Source organism: Triticum dicoccoides, chromosome 6A (assembly GCF_002162155.2).
Source record: "Triticum dicoccoides isolate Atlit2015 ecotype Zavitan chromosome 6A, WEW_v2.0, whole genome shotgun sequence".
NCBI lineage: Eukaryota > Viridiplantae > Streptophyta > Magnoliopsida > Poales > Poaceae > Triticum > Triticum dicoccoides.
The window spans coordinates 600,692,375-600,698,616 of NC_041390.1; the positions used below are offsets into that span (position 1 = coordinate 600,692,375).

General features: G+C 49.1%; 2 long non-coding RNA genes across 3 annotated transcripts; both read right to left on the minus strand.

The window, feature by feature from the left end:
• Positions 1 to 22: 22 nt before the first annotated feature.
• On the minus strand, positions 23 to 1,037 carry LOC119314473. 2 transcript variants are annotated; one of them, XR_005152324.1, is made up of 4 exons: positions 948 to 1,037; positions 768 to 820; positions 595 to 675; positions 23 to 476 (listed from the first exon to the last, which is right to left on the minus strand). It is a non-coding gene; the product is annotated as an uncharacterized LOC119314473 (long non-coding RNA). The 2 variants fall into 2 exon arrangements; XR_005152323.1 differs by having other exon boundaries at positions 595 to 820.
• Positions 1,038 to 1,580: 543 nt separating this feature from the next.
• On the minus strand, positions 1,581 to 2,236 carry LOC119314474. The gene is made up of 3 exons (XR_005152325.1): positions 2,127 to 2,236; positions 1,723 to 1,796; positions 1,581 to 1,629 (listed from the first exon to the last, which is right to left on the minus strand). It is a non-coding gene; the product is annotated as an uncharacterized LOC119314474 (long non-coding RNA).
• Between the last annotated feature and the right edge of the window lie 4,006 nt (positions 2,237 to 6,242).

Here is a 6,242-nt window from a genome sequence, read left to right on the forward strand (position 1 = left end):
CGGCGCGCGCGTATTTCTTCAGTTTCGTTAGATTCGTCATCTCCAGCATTTTGACCATATTTGTCAACTCATTATCAGGCCTAAGCCTGGCTCTGTTGTTGGCTTGGCTGCTGCATGCCACAACCATTATATCAATTAGAGCAAACAGAAGCAGGCCCTAATTAGTCCAGATAAAAAAATTTAGAGGTAACACATTACACATACCAGAAGTCCAGCCACAATATCATGGCAAGCGGATATCGAAAGAACAGCAACCACAATCAGAGGCTCAGGATAGACCACATGCAGCGACCGTGTTGTCACTACCGGTGGAGGCGGCATCACAAATTGTGTTTTTACTTGTTGCGTACTAACACTACCCTGAACATATTTTTGAAAAAAAATACTACCCTGAACATTCATCGTCTTACATGTGTCTCTATGTGGCTGATCATGTCTCCTTGAGCCTCAACCAACACTGCCATATCCAGGAATATCTACAAGCGAAAACCCAGGAAAGGAAATCCCTTCGATTCACATATGCATGCATGGTAGGTGTCAAGTGTCAACTATAAAATAAATTGGAAAAGAGCTTGTGCATTAAAACAGTATAACCTTCTGCAACTCCAGACGCTTCCTCTCTAGATCTCTTACAGCATCATGCCGCTCCTGTATCTCAACAACAGTATCCAATATCTGCAACATGGATGAAAAATTATCATCCTGAGATTTCGATGTGTTTTTCCCACAAGTGTCCAGATCATGACCAAGTTATAACTCATATATACATGGGCTCTCCCCTGCTGCTGAACTGCATCTTTGAAAATCTGCTCACTTCTTCCTGTCTCGATTAAACCATCAATTGTCCGCAGGTTCCAAAGTTACAAAGGAGGCACACTGTAAGAAAGATAAACAATAGAAAGAAAGAAGAACAAATTTAACCATAGAAAAAAATGTTGCCACTATACCTCTTCATCAAGGCGATTACCAGTTACAGTGAATACCCTTCTTTCAACGACTTCCCGGTATTCCTGCCCGATTGATTCTCTCATTACCTGCATCCGAGGGTAACAACACCGAATCACACACATTATGCTATTCTATCTTCAGAGATATCAGGCTGATAGCTTCTATCAATAATCTACCATAATGGTTAAGAAGCATTTGTGTAAATTTACTCAAAGTCCATAGGACAATTGGCAAAAGCATACTCGCTCCATCCCAAAATAAGTGTCTCAAGCTTAGTACAACTTTTTTCTAAAGTTAGTACAAAGTTGAGACACTTATTTTGGGACGGAGGGGGTAGTTGAGTAGTATCTTTCTTTTACTTTCTAGAACATATAAGCATCAGCGAAGTAACTTGCACCCTGCTAGATGTTCAGAATTCATATGGGTTCTAGACTGGATGGCTCATAGACATGGCAAAGTAGGGTGGTTTCTCCCTGCTGCTGCTTCAAATAGCCCTAGTAGTAAACAGAAATAAGGACTGGTTTTTACTTTTTGTGCGTGTATCTAAAGAAAAGATTAGAGGGAACATTTATTCACAGATAGAAGAGGAAAATCATCACATACATATCAATTTGAACATTTCCAGTTGAAAACAATACCTGAAAATCATCCATCTGTTCCTTCATTTTCTTTTTCACTGCTCTGTAGAGAGAGAACAGTAAGCAGAGTGAACAAGGACTAATTCATGCATGCAAGAAGAGACCGGAAACTAAAATTGACAGAAAATTGATTTACCAAATAATATGTTCCCTTGATCGATCTACCACAGAGCCCTTCCCTCATCCGGGTTTCTGCCTGTTAGGTAAGTTCTGTAGCACAACACAGGGGCAAGCATCAAACCATAAGCAGATACAGCTAGGAAAGAATAACACAGACACAAGCAAGGTTAAGTGAAAGCATACATACGCAACAGGTGATCAGCTAAGACAACTATTTGCGTACCAATCAATGTAAAAAATACAACCTTTGTTCATTGTAGCAATAATATGGTGCCAGTTTAAAGTACTTGTACCAGGAAAGAAAACACAGACCATCTTATACTTTTCAGAGCTCTGAAAGTAAAAAACCAACAGGTGCAAGAATCGGAACAAAGAATAGTGTAATCCACACTTTTCTTCATAACTGCCCGAAGAACATACCATCGAACACCTTCCATGCACGCTCCAGATCACCTGGCCGCAGCCCCGGATCAGTGTGCTGAAGGAGTAGAGGTCTAGGACGACGCACTCGTTGACCCGGCCATTGTGGATCACCCTGGCCATCGCCCCATGGCCGCGCATCAATCCGGACCTGAGCCGCTGCATGCCAGTGGTCAATTCCTCCCCGTCGAGGACCCCAACGCAAGGATGATCCACCTTGTGTTGAGCCCTCCTCCGCCTCCTCCACCGCCAGTATGTGGACATGAACTCGTGATCGCATTCGTCCCTCTCATGGGCGACCGGATTGACGGGAGACACGGTGGTCGCGTGCCCGTGCGGCACGTGTTGTTGACTCGTCGTTCGTGGCGGCTTGACTCCCGCGTCCATCCCTCCAACCTCTCCTCCCCGAGCTCGTCATACTCCCTGCCGTCTCCCCCCAATCACGGCCTCCAGCAGCGCCATCTCCCGCCCCTTCCGTCGGAGCAGATGCAGCGGCGCCCGCGAGCTCACATTCTCGTTCAAGGCAAAATCGACCGGGCGGCCGGCAGATCTAACCATGGAATACATGCGAGGGGGTGGGGGCGGCGGGGGATGGGCCAGCGGCGCGCGGCCGCGGGGGCGTGGCGTGGCAAGAGGCGGTGGTGTGCTGGAGTCAGAGATATGATTGGGAGGCAGGGTTGTGAGGGTGTGTTTTTTTATCTCGGCCATACCGGTTCGGCTGACTTATTTAAAGTACTGCGGATCGAATACCAAAAGACACAGGGAATATTTCGCAAAAACGCCGCGACACTGAACCCGAAGACTCAATCCGTGCTTTATTATTAGGGAGAGATTATATATGTCCAATAATTCTGATTTTTACTGTGGGGCTTTGGAATAATCCAATTAGTTCCTACAATAATTTTCAGAAGAAAATAAATTGGTTTAGTATTTTCATTAAATCAAAACAAATATCAGAAAATAGAAAACAAAACAAAAATAGAAAAGAAACTTGCCTGGGCCACATATCTGTGCAGCCCGGCACTGTGCGGCCTCGCCGGTCCAGTTGGCCAGCCCAGCCCACCTGCCCCCCTCCCCTGTCGTCTTCCTCCCTCCAGGAGGACGGGCGTGTGTCCGGCGCGCGCGCACGCTCCGTGCGCCACGCGAGCTGCCTGCCTGGCCTCTTCCTCGATGCCCTGGCCACCGCGAACGACGCCACGCAACCCCCCAGGCCTTTCTCGCTCTCTCCAGTCCTCCTCCCCGCTTCTGTCGCCCTCTCCCGCGAACGCCTGAGCACCACCGTCGCCGCCGCACGCCGTTGCCGCGCCCACCGCCACGGCCTCGCCTCTCCGACAAGTCTAACAGCTTCTAGCCGTCATCCTCATAATCTCCGTCGAGCCACGCACCTCCGGACGGCCTGCATCGCCATCGTCTTCCTCCTCGGGCTCCGCCGTCCGCCACCGTCAATTCGTCGCCTTTGGACCTCCCCCGAGCTCTCTGACGCCTCCACCGGATCCGCGGTGAGCCCCGCCACCATTCCCCATCTCCGCTTAGTCGCCGCACGCCGTAGCATCGTTCCCCCCACCATGGCCGTAGCGCTTCACCGCCGTCCATGTCGCCGTCGTCGTCTCGGCCCGCCTCCGCCCAAACCGAGCACCCCATCGTGCTCCTGGTGCCACGAGGGTGCCGCAAAGCCCCTCGGGTGGCCTCCCCGTGCCCCGCAGCCTGCTCCCGCTCGAAGACGAACTCCGGCCGCCGCCCCGAGCTTCGCTCCGGCGAGCTCCGGCCGCCGCCGCCTCTACCACTTGCTCCGATCAGCGTGGACGAGCGCGGGCTTCGCCTCTGTGTTCTCCGCCGCGTGTTTGGTAGCCGGAAGGCGATTTCCGACGACCTCCGCCGCGTCTGGCCTCGCCGGCGTTGAGTCGCCGGCAGGTTTGACCCACTGACCGGGGTTTGACCCTCCCCCTTGTGTCACTGACGCGTGGGCCACCCCTCTGACATTTTTAGTTAGTATTAGTTTAACACTAATTAACCTAGGTTAGTTAGCTAGTTAGTCGCTGACCAGTGGGCCCGGCGCCCAATAATCCTAATTAGACTAAATAAACCCCTTGTTAACTAACTGAGTCACTGACGTGTGGACCCCACACGTCAGGTTTGACTTGGTCAGCGCCATTGACCCGCTGACGTAAGCATGACGCTGTGCTGACGCAAGATATCATTTTCTGGTTTTAAAATAAATCAAGAAATTCTGGAATATATTCAAAACTTCAAAAAGTCATATAAATTCAACCGTACCTCAGATTGAAATAATTTATAAATGAAAAATTATCAGAAAAATTCAATCTATCCATCTGTACCAGTTTCATGCATGTCAAACCAAATTATACCTACTGTATAAGTGAAACACTAAAATGGCTTATATAAAGAGCTTATTTTGGAGATGCAATTGAATCTTTGGTTCAAATGGATTTCATCCAAATAAAAGCTAGTTGCATTAGCTCAATCAGCATCACATATTCATGCCATGATCATGCATCATATTGTTGCATATGGTTGTGTATTGATTACCGACACCGTTCCTTCTCGATAGGTCCTGCTCCAAAGACCGTTCCAGAGTACCTGTCTGAGGAGCAGTGCCTTCCTTGTTGATCTACCAGGCAAGCAAACCCCCCTTATTCATTTCGATACAATCCTACTCTCACGCTCCTGCTCTCATTTATTGCATTAGGACAACAACGATTCAACTGCTACTTTATGCTGCGGTAGTTGAACCCATTCCTTTGCATGACCTGTCATTGCCACGGTAAATAGTTAAAACCCACTAGCATGTGTAGGAGTTGATTGAGCCATGTTGTGTTCTTACATTCCATGCCTGCTATTGCTTAGAGTTGTGTCAGGTCTGATTCATCGGGAATGAATTAGAGTGGTACGATATGTTCTGGTGCTGAGAGTTAAGCGTGTGAACACGATTTGGTAAAGGTAGCGGTGAGGGGCCATGTAGGAGTACATGGTGGGTTGTCTCACTGGAACCGTCCTTAAGAACTGAGTTCTGTGTAAGTTGTCCAATGACTAGTTACTACCACACATTGGGCTCCGGGCGCTCCAAGCTCTCTCGACTTATTAGCCAACTTGATCTCTGTCCAGGAGTTGCAAATAGTTTCTGGTGTTTGTAGGTAGTGTTAGTAGTCTACCTAGTGGCACCCAGCCAGGTGGGCTTGGGACAGACTAGTCACTGTGGCACGGTGTACCAAGTGGCCCCCAGATGGTGGGCTTGGGAATCCTGCTCACATCGTTTGGGGCCGTGAGCGACACCCCGGCCGGATCTCCTTGCGGATGGAACCCGAATAGCTTGTTACCTCAGCTACGATCTTGTACCCTTGGGAGGGACTTGTAGATGCTCAGGCTTCTCAGCCTTTTTCTTTTGTAGTTGTCTGTACTCAGACATGTAATGCTTCTGTTGCATGTATGCTCTGAATGATGGGTCATGTGACCCTTGCGTGTATTTAATGCTATGTGGCTCTTCTGGGCCTTTATCTATATGAGTTGCCCTATGTTGTGATGTCATGTTGTACATCACATACTTGCATGTTATGCGTATGTGTGACGTGTATTGCTATGTGTGGGATCCGACAATCTAGTTGTTTATCCTTGGCAGTCTCTCTTATTGGGAAATGTAGTCTAGTGCTTCTCGAGCCATAGTAGTCCGCTACAGCCCGGTTCACCGGAGTCCTGGTAGCCCAGCACTACTGCTCAGGACACTTGACTGGCCGGCATGTGTTTCATTTCGTTCCTGTGTCTGTCCCTTCGGGGAAATGTCACGCGGTGACCTCCGGAGTCCTGCCTAGCCTGCTACAGCCTGGGTTCCCCGGAGTCCTATTAGCCCAGTGCTATAGCCCGGATTCACACGCTGCTGACCGACATGCTCGATGTGAATCATGTATGCCTGTCCCCATAGGTTAGTGCCGCTTTGGGTTCATGACTAGCCATGTCGGCCCGGGTTCTCTGTCATATGGATGCGAGCGACACTATCATATACATGAGCCAAAAGGCGCAAATGGTCCCGGACCATGGTAAGGCGACACCCGTGGGAATACCGTGCATGAGGCTGCAAAGTGATATGAGGTATTACATGCTAGA